The 14370-nt window shown below is 41.5% G+C and overlaps 1 protein-coding gene across 4 annotated transcripts in view; it reads left to right on the top strand.

The window, feature by feature from the left end:
- Positions 1 to 5184: 5184 nt before the first annotated feature.
- BLVRA (biliverdin reductase A) overlaps positions 5185 to 14370 on the top strand; it is a 32357-nt gene continuing 23171 nt past the window's right edge. For 3 of the 4 annotated variants that reach the window (XM_065753054.1, XM_065753051.1, XM_065753050.1), the window contains exon 1: positions 9888 to 9984. The gene's annotated coding sequence lies outside the window, so the exon portion shown is untranslated. Of the gene's footprint in view, positions 5265 to 9887; positions 9985 to 14370 lie in introns of those variants that run through there. The other variant, XM_065753053.1, reaches the window with a different exon arrangement.

Genomic DNA, 14370 nt, shown 5'->3' with positions numbered 1-14370 from the left:
ATGACCATTTCTCAGGCAATTAAGCTGAACTAGTAAGCCACTGTTGCCAGAGTTTGAGGACAAGTCTTTCAGTCCTCGATGGAAATGTGAGAAATGTCATGCATTTCAGCATCATGAATTTTCCTGCTGCTGTGGCCATTACAAAACAACTTCTACCTTAGGAATTTACTTCAGGTCTAGACACCTGTGAAGAAAATAACTGTAAAAGAATAAGAGGCTATGTACTAATGTGAGAATCCACCTTTTTATTTCCTTTGTATTACATTGGCTTCTAAAATTAATTACTTGCATACTTCACCAAGACCAATAACATTTGTTAGGTGCCTTGAAATTCTTATGGAAGACATCATACTAGTGTGCATTATGACTAACAAAGCAAAAGTGATGCCAATGGTGTTGCTCAAGCAGAATGCTGGAGGGGTATCTACTCAGTTTCTCATTTAAAATAAGGAGTGGAGATGAAGAAGTTTAGAAATGCATTTTAAGATTCAGTTTATCCTAATGGAAGAGAAAGAACTGAGGAAGAGTGCTACAATAGTTTTCAGAGAAACTTAACTATGGAGTGTGCATTAATTCCTAGAAAATAAGATAAGCTCTTACAGTAAAACCCTGGCTCCAGTCTAGTACAGGTAAAATATATGATCAGTTCCAATTAAGTGCAGATTGCATATTAGAATTAACTTTTCTCATAATTTCCCAGAGATTTATCCAGCAACCCATACACAAGTTCTCAGCTTGCATGGTTGCTTGTTTACAGTTTAGGTTCAAGAAACAGCCTCATTAAACTGCAGCATACTTACTGCATAAAAGCAACCTCAAATCATCTTTTTACTGCACCCCACATTCACAGTAAATCTTTCCATTCCCTTAATGAATTGGAACCTGATCTACCTATATAAGTTGGTGGCAAAACTCCAATTAAATTGAAGCAGAGCAGACATCACTCCACTCTGTAATAAGTCCTTCTTGTAGTGGAGGACTAGATGATCTTATAGGTCCTTTCCAACCTTATGAACTTATGAAGTCATTTTGTAATTAAAGGAAGAAGAAAACATCCTGTGTTTAACTGTGGTTGTAATACATCTACAACCCAAGATTCCAGCTCGTTTATTCGGAAGTCTGTTGAATGTGTACTTCATTCCTGATAGTAGAGAAAACAAAGCAACTTAACTTCAGGCAACATTTTTTATTTTATTTTTTCATGCAAAATGGGTAACACTTGTGTTCCAATATTAGTCCTCAATGCCTAACAAGATAAAGGCTGGAAGAAGTGTACTCCTCTCCACTCTAGGGTAAGGCAGAGTTAAGTAGTGCATTTTCCAGCAGGAAGTCTTGCACCTGGGGAGGCTGGAAGGAGAAAGGCTACAGAAAGTAGCAGGTGATAGGCAGTAAGAGTTGAAAAAGATATCTGGGAGCTTTCTGCATCAAGAAGAGTCATTTTGCTGCTGGAGTCTTGTGTAGAAAAATATATATCACAGCCTAAATGGGTGACTAGCCCTTGGGAATTAGCTCATATTAGCTTGGGAATACAGGTAAATAGCCTCTAGCTTATGCATGCAGTTGGAAGAAATTTGTATGTGAGAAACTGCACTTTTGCTGTAAGTCTCCTTGCTTTCTGTGAATGACCTTACTTATTCTGGTACGTGATGCTTTATTGTCTCCTTCTGTTATGTATATGGCCATGGAACCAAAGGGGGGAAGTGTCTGTTGGGGGAAATCCTAGGGTAGATATTCCTGGCTGGCCACCATTGGTGCTGAGAACTTAGAGGAGACCAACTGGCCAACTACTTCCAGTAATGTCAGTACTTCTCTACTAAACTTTCCTCTGTGTACGTTCTTCAGGACTGGTAAACCTTGTGCAGAACTGTTGGCCCTTTTGCATTACAAGTCTTCAGGTACTTCAGGCAGGAGACTAAATGTGCTATGATGCAAAATTGGTTTGTGTTAAAGGGACTGAAGCCTGTTACTTTGTGTATATGAGGCCCTTGGTAAGCTTTTACTGTTTTTCTGAATAACACGTTATGGCTTCTGTTGAGTATCTTTTAGTGTATTCCTATACTGCATAGGGGATCCTGGAGGTACTACTTACTGCAAATCAGGTAGGCTTTGCAGATATGCCACTTGTTGAAATGTAACACTACAAGCCAGCACTTCTAAAGCAGTAATGTGTCTGTGCAGTTGCCTAGACCAAATGTAAAGATAAGAAAACCCTAATATTATACACACAAATTTGTAACTGCAGCTCTAATACTTGTGTTCAGTTCTCTGCTTTCTATTTAACAAAGGGTTTTCTCAAGCTTCTTACACCATCTCATGCTACAGCTGTGTGTGCTGATAGTTGCTTTCCAGTCCTAGTGGAATAGCCAACATCATTTTTCCATCTAAGCTCAGTAGTCAAAATGGTTTGGCATATGACCTAAATCATGTTGCACCACTCTAATTCTCTAAGGGGACTGATGGTAAAGGGCCAAGGCAGAAATTCAAGCCTAAAGCTTTTATTCACTGCAAGTTAAATGGCTGATATCCAAAGTCATATGAAACAGTGCCATGTCACTTCTTTAGACAGGTAAGTATCCTCCTTCCTCAGAATATTCATTACTACCACACTTGCTGGACAAACAGTCGCATCAAACATGGCAAATGTTTATCTGTGGTCTGCCTTTTACTGTGGCTGGAAATAATGATGGAAAGGAAGGCAGCATAGAGGAAAAATGATTGTCTGCTGCTTGGCAAAGTTTCTAAAGGGAAGACCTCTGAAAAGATGCCTATCTTGTGCTTTGTGAGAGAGTTCATTTTGTGAAGAGGACAAAAGAAAATGATGTATGAGATCAGAGAATACCACACAATCATTGTATGCAATTCAAAGATTTAATTAGTTGATGTCCACATGGAACTAACAATGTATGAAAGACTTCTAAGACCAAAAAACAAAGAAACGTTTTTAAGACTGAAAAAAAAAGAAAAAAACCCAAGGTTTTTATGACTTGTTCTGCCCACTAGAGGAAACAGACTGGGAGCCTATCCACACTGTTTCTGGCTAACCCTGGCTTTCTTGTACTGATGTACTGACTCATACTTACTTTTATCTCTGGTAGGTTGAAGAGCAGCTCAGTAGTAATATATTTAAAAAACAACAAAGACTAATTAAAAAATAATAATAAACCAAAACCACTACACCTGTATGAAGAGCAGCTGAACTGAATTCCCCCTAAGCACATCTAATCAACTCATCACTCTACCTAGCATGTTTTCCAGAGTTGATATTTGCAGCTCTCCAACCTTCTAACTTAGAATATTTCTGTGCCTTGCTTTACTGTTAATGTTACCTTTATGGTTCGCTTTTGCCACTAACAAGCCAGAAACTTGTTTTGCTGTTAGTTTGTCTCTGACAATCCTTGCTTGGTTTCTACCTATAACCCACCAGGGAGAACATGTGTTAAACAGTCTATTCATCGTGTATTTACAAATGTATCTGCACACCTGAGAATGTTCTTCTCTCCCAGTTCCTGAGTACCCAACATACATTTCCTACCCTTGGGTGAATAATGTTCCACATTACATCAAACCAAACATTGTTCAGATAAGCCTATCTCTTCAAACAGTATAACTCTGTGTACCAACCCTTGTTCACACCTTCTATTTATGGTGTTCACCAACACCACATAAATACTCCTGCAGAGGACTAAGAGTAGGAAGTACCGACTGAGATTTTGCCAGTGGATCAAACTTCCCAATGTGTGTTCCTGTTCCCTATGGGTTCTTCTTCTGTGAGAGTTGAAATATATCAGTTTCTAAGTAGCTTAACACTAAGCTGATATCTTACTGTTATTGCTAGCTCTATCTACATCAAGAAATAGTACAGGTCTGCAAATCAAAATATCCTGTGCTGAGGGCTCTATTCCCACCACGAGGGCTTTGTGTACACATGTAGTTGGGACTAGTACCTGCCTGCTCTCAGGGACTCTCCCACCCATGCAGTGTGGGAGGGTGTAAGGCAAACTCCTGAGGTGCAGCTTCTGGTGGTCCACCTGAAAACTTCATGGTCAAGCCAACAATCTGCTTAAAAAGCACACTCTTGGCTCTAGCTCATTTAACATCATCAAAGTGAGCATCAACCCTAGTAGTGAGATACAGACCAACACCTGCCAGACAGACTAGGAGATTGCTGCTGGCATTAATGAGGTTAATCTGCCTCTGGAGCACGCACACAGGGATGTGGAAGATTTCTATCTCTTTGTTAGTTAATAATGGGAGAAGCTTACAGAGCTGTTCTTCAAAGCAGATACAGCTACAGATATGAAAAAGGAAAATATTCCCTGTTCATGTGCCTCCAGTTTGATCTCTGAGGGGCCTAATAACATGATGGCAGAATCCATTTTTAGCTAAAGGATAATAAGCCTCACTGTGTTTATTGCAGTGATTAAAAAAATAAGTTGTTCTTATGACTGATTCAAGTGAGAAATGCAGGGAAGGAACAAAACAAAACCCATCAAATTATCTGCACATACAGAGTATTCTGAGATATCTCCAGAAACAGGGACTAGGATGTTTTAGCTTGTGTTATGCTTCACAATCATTTAATGAAAATATGTAAATACAAAGAAAAGTGACTTACCCAACCCTGGGGGAGAAGGAATTTTAAGTGTGACTGTTATTACTGCTGTGCAGTTCTTAAAAAAAAACAAAAAAAAAAAACAGACCAATGACTCCAACGTATCTTCTCATATTCTACCATGTCTTCTATCACCTAACTACACACTCTCTTACCAGAGCAGAAAGTATCCCTGGAACACACATAAAAGCAAATGTTAGTGAAAGTAATTGGTGAAACTAAGATGTAACACTGAACTGACAACTGTTAATAAGATTTCAAATTCTCCTGTGTAACAGGTACATTATTATCGTAAATCATTTTTATTCCACAATATACTGAGCAGACAAAAATAAGACTGCATTTACATCTCCCACATTAACTTTATGGTCATGAAACAGGCTTATTTACAGAAACCAAAAAACAATGAAGGCGTTTTCTACAGCCTCCTCACAGCTCTAGCTTCTATATTAACAGCTCTACAGACAAATAGAAAAATCCAACTGAGTTCCTTCTTCCTCTTCTGCTTGATTATGTAAGCATATCAAATGTGCACATCAGCTGTTGACTTCTGTTTTGTGGCACTTGTACAGCTGAGAGTTGGACAAGCAGTGGGGTGTCTCAGCATAAAAGTAGGTGAGACCTGATGTGTCCTTCAGACCTGTGTCTCAAGGTCAGTTACGGTTTTCAGAACAACCTCAGGTAGGGCTGCTACCGCATGATCCTCAGAGCTGCTTTAAGGGCTGGCCTGCAAACTCTCATAGGTAAGCCAGTCTGAGCAAATAAGAGAATGTTATGAAATACTGCTCAAGTGGAGTTGAATACATCAGTCACATTCACCTGTGCTAGTTAGACTGTGCCAGGTACAAGCCAAGTGCTGGAACAGCCACATTGCTGGGCAGGGCACGTGTGTGCCTCTCCCTCTGTGTAAGCAGCAGCAGTAAAGCTACCCTAGATATAGTGAAAACAACTGCCAGCATCAAATATTCCTCCTGCTTGACCTCATGCTGTGGTCAGGTCTGTGTAGGTAAGTATACTGCTCCTTCTGCTCCTCTGGCATTGAGTTAAAACCTGGAAGTTTGTATCAGTGCTTTCTCAGTCACGTTTCTCCAACAGACACACAAAGCCTTTGACTTCTAGGGAATAACCAGCTTTAACTTCAAAACTGCTGCAGGAAAGTAGTACTTAGAGAAAGTTGTAATGCATCGATGAAGAATTTGGGTTTAATTTTTATAATCCTGGAAACTAGCTAGTTTACTGCTCTAATTTCAGTCAAAACAGAGTCAAAAAGGTGTAGCATAACGGTGCATGTAAGCGCAGCTCCGAGTTTCTGCAGGAAGGGGCAGCAGTAGGGTACATCACGCCCAGAAAACTGGGACACTCTGGAGCACCAGCGGATGCCCACGGCTGCCACAAGGCTGCAGCCGTCCGTGCCGCTGGGGCAGGGGAACGGGGCCATCTCGCTGTCGCTGCCTGCTACTGCTCCAGCACGTAAGGCTGCCTCAGGGAGGCTCTCTTGCGCCAGAGCTTCAGTTCATCAAAAACTGGCATTAAAAGAAGCAATCCCGTCCACGCTTTTGCATCCCGAGCTACGTGCTTTTTTTGTGCTCCGCGAGCTCGTGCAATTAAGGCGAACGTAACTGACTTAATTCAACCAGCAGCCGTCCCCTCCCCACTCACCGCAGCGTGGGCCGCGGGGGGCCGCAATGGCAGCGACCTGCAGCGCTGCGGGGGCCGGCAAGGGGCGCTGCGGGGCGGCGGACGCGAGGCGAGGACTTAATTTTATTTTTATTATTTTTTATTTTCTATTTTTATTTTATTTTTTACTTTTTTTTTTTTTTTTTATTGTACCACATAAGCCGATGTCCCTGCGAGAGTTTATTTAGCAGGCAACAGATCAGCACTTAGGCTGTAGCCTTTGTAAAGAGCACGTGTGTTGTTTGATTACAGGATTGTGAGTGTCAGCTCACAATAGCCTTGATTAATGTAAAATTAAAAGGTGACTGTACCAGTCATTTGCTCTCCCGTTATTTCTCACTGCATCACGCATACTTTGATTTATACCCCGTGCTTCTGACTGAGGAGCTGAACTTAACATTCTTCTCTGTAGTGCTGACATGCCAGTTTGTTATCCAAGTAGCTTCCAACTTCTTATTTACACTTTTTGGCTTGCCATTCTGATTTAGTGGAATACTACATGCTATTGAATTCACCCCAACACAATTTGTTTGCTTGTTTGTTTGTTTTTCCTTCAGGGGCTTCTAGTTGTTGCCACGTGAGTTTTATCACCAGAGTAATTATTATTTTTTGCATTGTTTATGTGTTCCAGGCCAAGTTGGAAAGTGAGAGATTGCTAGATTGTAGCTGAAGTTTGTTAATACATCTGCTACCTGCTATGACTCATAACATTCCTGGGACTACGGGCATCAGCAGGGAAAAACATGGCATGAAATGACAACAAAATAAAACAATGTGCGGATACAACAAAAAATACTGTGAGAAATATGGCACAGCTAGGAAAGAGGGTGGTAGCCCACACTAGTGGGAACTCATCCTATGCTCACACCAGTAAAGCCTGTTTTGTGTGCAAAGCTGCAGGCTTTTTATCCTTCTTTCTTTCCTCCTGCCTCTCTGGTAACATTCCTTCTTTATGAAATCATTTACCTTTATGTTCATGAGAGGCCTGACTCCAAGATACCTAGTAGCTCTCTGTAAATTTCAGACCTGGATTTTGAAGAAGATTTCAGACCTGGATTTTGAAGAAGGATTTTGGTTCTAGACCCTTGTCCACAGTTCCCAGCCTAACTACCCCTACAAGCTGTGTCCTTACTAGTTATAGTGGTGGAAGCTCTACAGCATCCACCCAATATTGTTGATTATTCTTTTATTTTGTTTTGTGTGTCTGTATTGAAAACCTCTTCATTATTTATAGACATTTTATTTCTCTGCTTTCCTATGAAAAGGACAGACTGTTGAAGACATTTATATACCAGAAGACCTACAGCTATGCTGGGTGCTGTTTGCTGCTTCTTCAAAGACAGTGTTTTCCTCTGTCACCTCCCAAAGACTCCAGCTTCTCTTGCCACATTGCCTGCTCATCTCACAGCTGCAAATGGTCACTCCAGAGTCCAGGTTCCATTCCATCTCTTCAAAGAATCAGCTCCCTCATTCTCTAATCTTTCTGGGGTCTGGACTCAAGTGTTGCATTTGTTACTTAACTACATGAATAAATAAACAAACCTATGGCAGAGCACACCGGAGGCAAACAGCAAGCAGTGGTGCCAGAAAGTATAATTACCCAAGAAGTTTAAATCAACCTAAATGCTGGGATTTCCAGCATTCTGTGAAGAAGCAGTTCTGCACTCCTGTTCTGCCTTCTGTTGCCATTCCCAACCCTGTTTTGGGAGCTGATTCATCAGGAAAATAGGGATTCTTTTTTATGGGGCTAATTATGAGATCAAATAGTTCCTGGATACTATAGAACATGCAGCTAGCATTATTGCTGAAGTCAAAAACTGAGCTGCATCTGCCTCTAAATAGTCTACATGCATTGTTTCATATATATTCTGCTATTCATTATGGTTTCCCATCATGTGCTAATTGATTCTTTCTGCTAAGTATGCAGTCACATGCTAGTTATTAGCTATCCCACATGTTGAACTTGTTTTGTGTATCTTTAAATGCCTTACATCCTGGTCTGCCAGTACTTACTATATGCAATACAACACATATGTTGCCGACCTTCATTCATGCTTTGATATACTTTAAACTTCCTGCTCATCAGTCCTGTAAGTAATTCTTTAGTCACACTCTGGAGCTCCTTGTTGCAGTCATGTAGTTACTGTAATTAGAACTGCTGATGGGTAGATCTGTGCCTTGGCCACCTTGGACTGTGGTGCTACAGAGTGCCTAAGAGGGAAAGAATTTTGAAACATTCTGTGATGGAATTGAAACATTCAGCATAATCATGTCAGTATAAACCCCATGTTTAGATAATGATCTGTTAAACCATGGAGGTTTTGTCTGTGTTAGGACCTTGTAAGTGGCTCAGATAACATAGATAACACGAGTAAAAAAGCACGTAAGGAGGCTAAGCGAGTTCCTGACAACTTGAGTGAGGCAGTTAGCTGTGTGGTGAGGAACTTGGTATGTGAGGAACTTGGTGAGGAAGTTAGCTGTGTGGAAGAAATGAGTGAGAAAATCTCAAAAGAAAGGTATACTGCATACCATTATAATCCCATCCTGCAGAATTTTAGAATAAAGAAATAAGGGGAAATAAAACTGAACTTTTAAGCCTGTTGGGAAAAGACAAACTATGCTATTACTTCTTACAGCCTGACTTAAGATTTACTGGAAACAGATCGAACAGAACATGCTCAGGTGGAAAAGTATATTATTACTGATTTTGCCAGAGTTATTTCTACTTTACATCTGGCCAAATTTATTCAGAAATTTTTCGTTTGTTTGTTGGTGTCAGCATGGTCTGTAAATGCCCCACATCAGCATGGTATAGCATGATGATGCCTAGTTTAGATTCAATCCAATTAAATTCCTTGATTCAATTTGCTGTGGAATTCACACTGTCATCCTTTTGCACCCTGCCTACTGAAGAAATTGCTGGCCTCTGGGAAGACAGCTGCACCCAAGGCTCTTATCTTTCAAGCCCTGAACACAGGCCCTGTTGTAAGTAGATAAGAAGCCCAAGTTGCAAGGTTTAAGTAAAGAGGGTAGAAGAAAGAGCGTTTCTCAGTGTTTCTCCAAGGAAAAGCTAGTGCTGAAGCCTAGCACGTTGAGGGCCAGGAAGTAGTCTGCCTGATGGGGGAAAATAGCCCCGAGTAAGAGCTTGTGTAATGTCTGGGCCGTCCCAAAAGCTACTTTCCATATGCAGGCTGCTGGGGCAAAGCCAGGCTCGGACGTCATTCCTTTTCTTCTGGGGAGGCTTGGCACTGCTGAAACTCCCACTTCCCTGAGTAATGTCTCAGCCTGCAGCGTGAAGCCTGTGGATGCAAGTGGGTGGCAGCAGCCTCCACAAGCCTTGGCACGTTTGGCTCTTGGTAGTACCTGGCTGAGACAGCTTTCGCTTGGGCTTAACTGGGGTCTTCCCCAAGAAGAGGTCTGTCCCTTGCTACCCTTTTCAGAGTTTTCTAGGTTAGGTGCAAGCTCACAGCCTCAATACCTGCGCAAGCCTTTCTGCAGCTGTAACCGCCTCTGGCTATTGCCCGCCCCTACGATGTCCTTATTGGACTCCTTGCCAAGGGGGTGTTGCTGCAATGATAGCAGCAGGGCGAGTCGTGCATTGATATGCTGGAGCTGCAGAGCGTTGTGTAAGAAGGAGCTGCAGGGAGCTGAGGAGAATTAAACAGGATCACATTTCTCTTCTGTGAATTTAAGAGGTTAGTAACTATTACTTAATACCTGCTAACAGTAATTAGGTTTTGGAAGCAGCATTTTGGTTTTGTGAACCCCTTCTGCCTTTCTGAAGATTTCTTGCCCCCAGCGTTTCAACCCCACCCCCTCTGCTAGGAAGGAGTACCGGAGTCTTGCAGCTCCTGGGTTTCCTAACTGCTCCGAGGGCACCCACCGTATCGAGGGGACAGGCCAGGGTCGGGAACGAGGGGGACAGAGAAAACAGAAAAACACTTTAGAAAAATGCCTGAGCTGCACCGAAGCAGAGAATTTTCTCTTAAACGACATGGAATTGTCCAATTAGCATCGTGGAGCGGCCACCAAATTTCATTCATAATCTCTTCTCAGACTGTTTTCTGAGCTTGCGCAAAAGAGTACTGAACTTCCTGCAAGTCCTGTTAAAATCTGTGACGGCTGCACGAGTATGAGACCTTCTGTAATAGTAGCCCTTTACCCTTGATGAACCTTGGTTTATCTATGTGTAAAGCTGACACTATCAGTATTATTTTATCATTCAGTCATACCTGCCATTTATTTCTGTTCAAAAAACAACATGCATCATGGCTCTGTCTGTGTAAAAGAAAAAGGAAAAGGAGGAGAAAAACAGAAAAGGAGGCTCAGCCTTTATATAACTTTCCTGGCATCATGCTGAACTTCTCTGTTGGAGGTTGTTCAAAAAAATCATGCTGTTGTTAATTAGAGCAGCAGTTTACTAAACTGATTTTGTGTGAAATCATTTATACCAAGCTTCTTAAAATGGTTTGCCAAATTAATTTTCCTGAGCTGAAGGTAGTCATTCAGATGTTAGCTTTCTGGCTTCAGATGCTAATGCAAAATTACACTGTGCCAAAAATAAAAGTCATAGTTTTTGAGCATCTTTCTGTCATCTACGTGAATCATAGAAAAATAAAGACAAATCTGTTTCAGCAATATAAATCCAACTTGAAGTTAAATTTTCACAAAATGAAGAGCAATAGTTATGTGTAAAATTCTATTCAACTAAGTAAAAGGAGACCAGCCTAGCTCATGAAGTTTCCAGCTTGGAAGAAAATATCCTATACATATTTTATAATTAAAAGCTAATAATATTTTCTAAGGAAATATTAGTTTTATTTCACCAACATGCACACTTATGTAGTGAGGAAGTACTATTATGTCACTGCCTCACTACAAAGGGAATCGTATCGATTCAATTGGAAACTAACAGTATGAAACTTCCTTCAAGATGCTGGAAGACTTCAGCTGAAGTTTCTGAACAGATATTTAGCAAACACTTGTTCGCTAAAGTTATAAATTAACAGGAAATATGAGAAAGCCCTAGTTAAGGTCTTAAGAAAATTGTTGTTACAGGCAGTGGACAGAACTTAGATTTTCCATGACTGATGGTAAAATAATAACTATTAATATGATTCCTATTGAAGGACCAGGGAACTTCCCATATGCTTGAGGGCTAATGTATTCTGGAGTTGTCCTGGTAAGTTCACATGCACACTATCAAAAGCCTTTGTTCTAATGCTAACCTCAGTTTCTTTAGCATGTAAACTTTGTTTCTGGAAAGAAACCAGAGTTTAAATCAATTCAGATACTGGATACCAATACTGGAGGATAGCCAATATCACTCAGGCAAGGAGGAGGATACGGGGAACTGCAAGTCAGTCAGCCTCACCTCTGTCCCTGGAAAGCTGATGGAACAGTTTGTTCTGGATGCCATCTCCAGGCAATTGGAAGAGAGTTATCAGGAGTAGTCAACATGGATTCAACAGGAGGAGGCTGTGCTTGGTAGCCTTCTATGATGTCATTAGTGGCTGGGTGGATGAGGGGAGAACAGTGAATGAAATCAAGTGCCTTGATTTCAGCAAGGCATTTGATGCTATCCTCACATCATCCACAGCATCCTCTTAACAAAGTTGAGGAAGTATGGAATAGATGAGTGGATGGTGAGGTGGGTTGAGAACTGGCTGACTGGCAGAGCTCAGAGGGCTGTGATCAGTGGTGCAGAGTCCAGTTGTAGGCCTGTATTTAGTGGTGTTCCTCAGGGGTCAGTGCTGGGTACAGTCTCATTCAACATCTTCATCAATGACTTTGATGAGGGGATAGAGTCCACGCTCAGCAAGTTTGCTGTTGATACAAAGCTGGGAGGAATGGCTGACACACCAGAAGGCTGTGCTGCCATTCAGCAAGACCTGGACAGGCTGGAGAGCTGGGTAGAGAGGAACCAGATGAGGTTTAACAAGAGCAAGTGTAGAATCTTGCACTTAGGGAGGAATAACCACATGCACTGGTACGGGTTGGGGAACAACCTGTTGGAGAGGGACCCATGTGTCTTGGTGGATGACAGGCTGGCCATGAGCCAGTAGTGTGCCCTGGTGGCCAAGAAGGCCAGTAGGATCCTGGGGTGCATTAAAAGAGCATGGGCAGCAGGTTGAGAGAGGGCAGGTTGAGGGAGGTGATCATCTCCCTGTACTCTGCCCTGGTGACGCCTCACCTGGCGTATTGTGTCTGGGCTCTCTGGTACAAAAAAGACAGGGATCTCCTGGAAAGGAGTCCAGCAGAGGGCTACAAAGATGATAAAGGACGTAGAACACCTCCCTTATGCGGAAAGGCTGAGAGACCTGGGTCTGTTCAGCCTTGAAAAAAGAAGACTTAGAGTGGGTCTGATCCACATCTGTAAATATCTAAGGAGTAGGAGGCAAAGGGTCGAGGCTGGACTCTTCTCAGCAGTGTGTGGTGATAGGATGAGGGGAAATGGCCACAAACTGAAGCATAGGAAGTTCTGCACAAATGTGCATGGGAACTTCTTCACAGTTCAGGTGATGGAGCACTGGCACAGGCTGCACAGAGAGGTGGTGGAGTCTCCTTCTCTAGAGCTGTTCAAGACCTGCCTGGACGCTTACCTGTGCAACCTGGGCTAGGGAGCTGCTTTGGCAGGGGGGTTGGACTTGATGATCTCTAGAGGTCCCTTTCAACCCCTACAATTCTGTGATCTTGTGATTCAGTATGATTTGTATTCACTTTGAGGAAAGGGCATTGCATATTTTAATACTTTGTAAATTATTGGGCTAACTAAATGTTCCCAGAATAAACAAAAAAGCTACAACATTCAGTTCTGAGATATGAGATGCATCACTTTAAATAACTAAGGGTCAAACTAGCAGTATCTACTAACTTCAGAAACTAACCCTAGCAGATGAGAATAAGATGACAGGAGGGCCACTTCTGTGTACTGAAAAGGAACCATTCTTGTTGAAACAAGTAATCTATACACAAATTGACAAAAGTTTGAATTACAACTGAAATCACTTTCTGTCTTACACTTGGGTATCAGAATTTCAGTAAGATAAGAAAGTTAAATGCACACTGGCATTTTTGTTTTGTAATGATAGTTGTAAAGTCACCTCAGTTTTCTATGGCATATAGAGAGAATATTATGCTGTATGCAGTTCTGTTCAGATGGTTTTTGTAAGAAGCTGTAGTGAATAAGTGTTTTCCCTTATTGCTGATGTGGTCCATTGTAGTTTTGTCTGTGCTTCTCTTGCTATTCAGGTAAGCAGCGGTCAGGAACAGGGCATAAGCATAAACCACAGCCAGAAAGAAGTAGAGAAACCAAGAGAAAGGACTTGAGTATTTGTCAGGAGGGTTTGCAGTAGTAGAATAACTCCCCAGGGCACGAAGTTGATTTGTTTGACAAATACAGCTATATCAACATGTAGGACAGCAATAACTTTTACCTTTTAATTTTTGTTGTTTTTTTTTCTGAAGCCTACCATTACTGCTTATGGTAGTAAGAGGACTTGGTTAATAAGGGGCAATATAAGCATAATGTAAGGCATCAAAATACTTACTTCATGGACAGGGGTGGAAATGGAGCTTGCAGAAGAAAAGGTGTCAGAAAGCCAAGGCACTTAGCAGCTTAATTCTGTGGTAGAAAAAAGAATGAATGTACACATGCACTGTTGTAACTTGTTAGAATGAAGGTTGCCTATGGGCTGTCCCCCTCCTCAGGAGCCAGCCTTGAGCAGTGTTCTTACATGTGTAGGGCAGATACGTTGGGCTTACACCTGGAGGCTTGATAAAAAGAGCTGTGGATTTTTTTGTTTGTTTGGGTTAGTTGGTTGTTTTTTGTTTTTGTTTTAATTATTATTTTTATTTAAATTTAACTGAACTTAAGCATTCTTTACACTAATACTTACAACCCAGACACAGCTTTACTGTCCCACTTGGAAAAAGATTGCAGAAAACTTACCTGACTGGGAAAGATAATGTAATGAATTTGCTAATCCTGTTATTCCAGATGAGTGAAATTTACCATGTAAAATAGAACTGAAGTGTCTTTGACAACAAAAGTTCAACAGAATCAAAGAAGGCTGTGCATT

Source organism: Cyrtonyx montezumae, unplaced genomic scaffold (genome assembly GCF_038088225.1).
Source record: "Cyrtonyx montezumae isolate F1298 unplaced genomic scaffold, pur_monq_1.0 scaffold_8, whole genome shotgun sequence".
Taxonomy (NCBI): domain Eukaryota; kingdom Metazoa; phylum Chordata; class Aves; order Galliformes; family Odontophoridae; genus Cyrtonyx; species Cyrtonyx montezumae.
The sequence above is the reverse complement of the archived record's forward strand: the minus strand, read 5'-3'. Positions and strand labels throughout refer to the sequence as shown.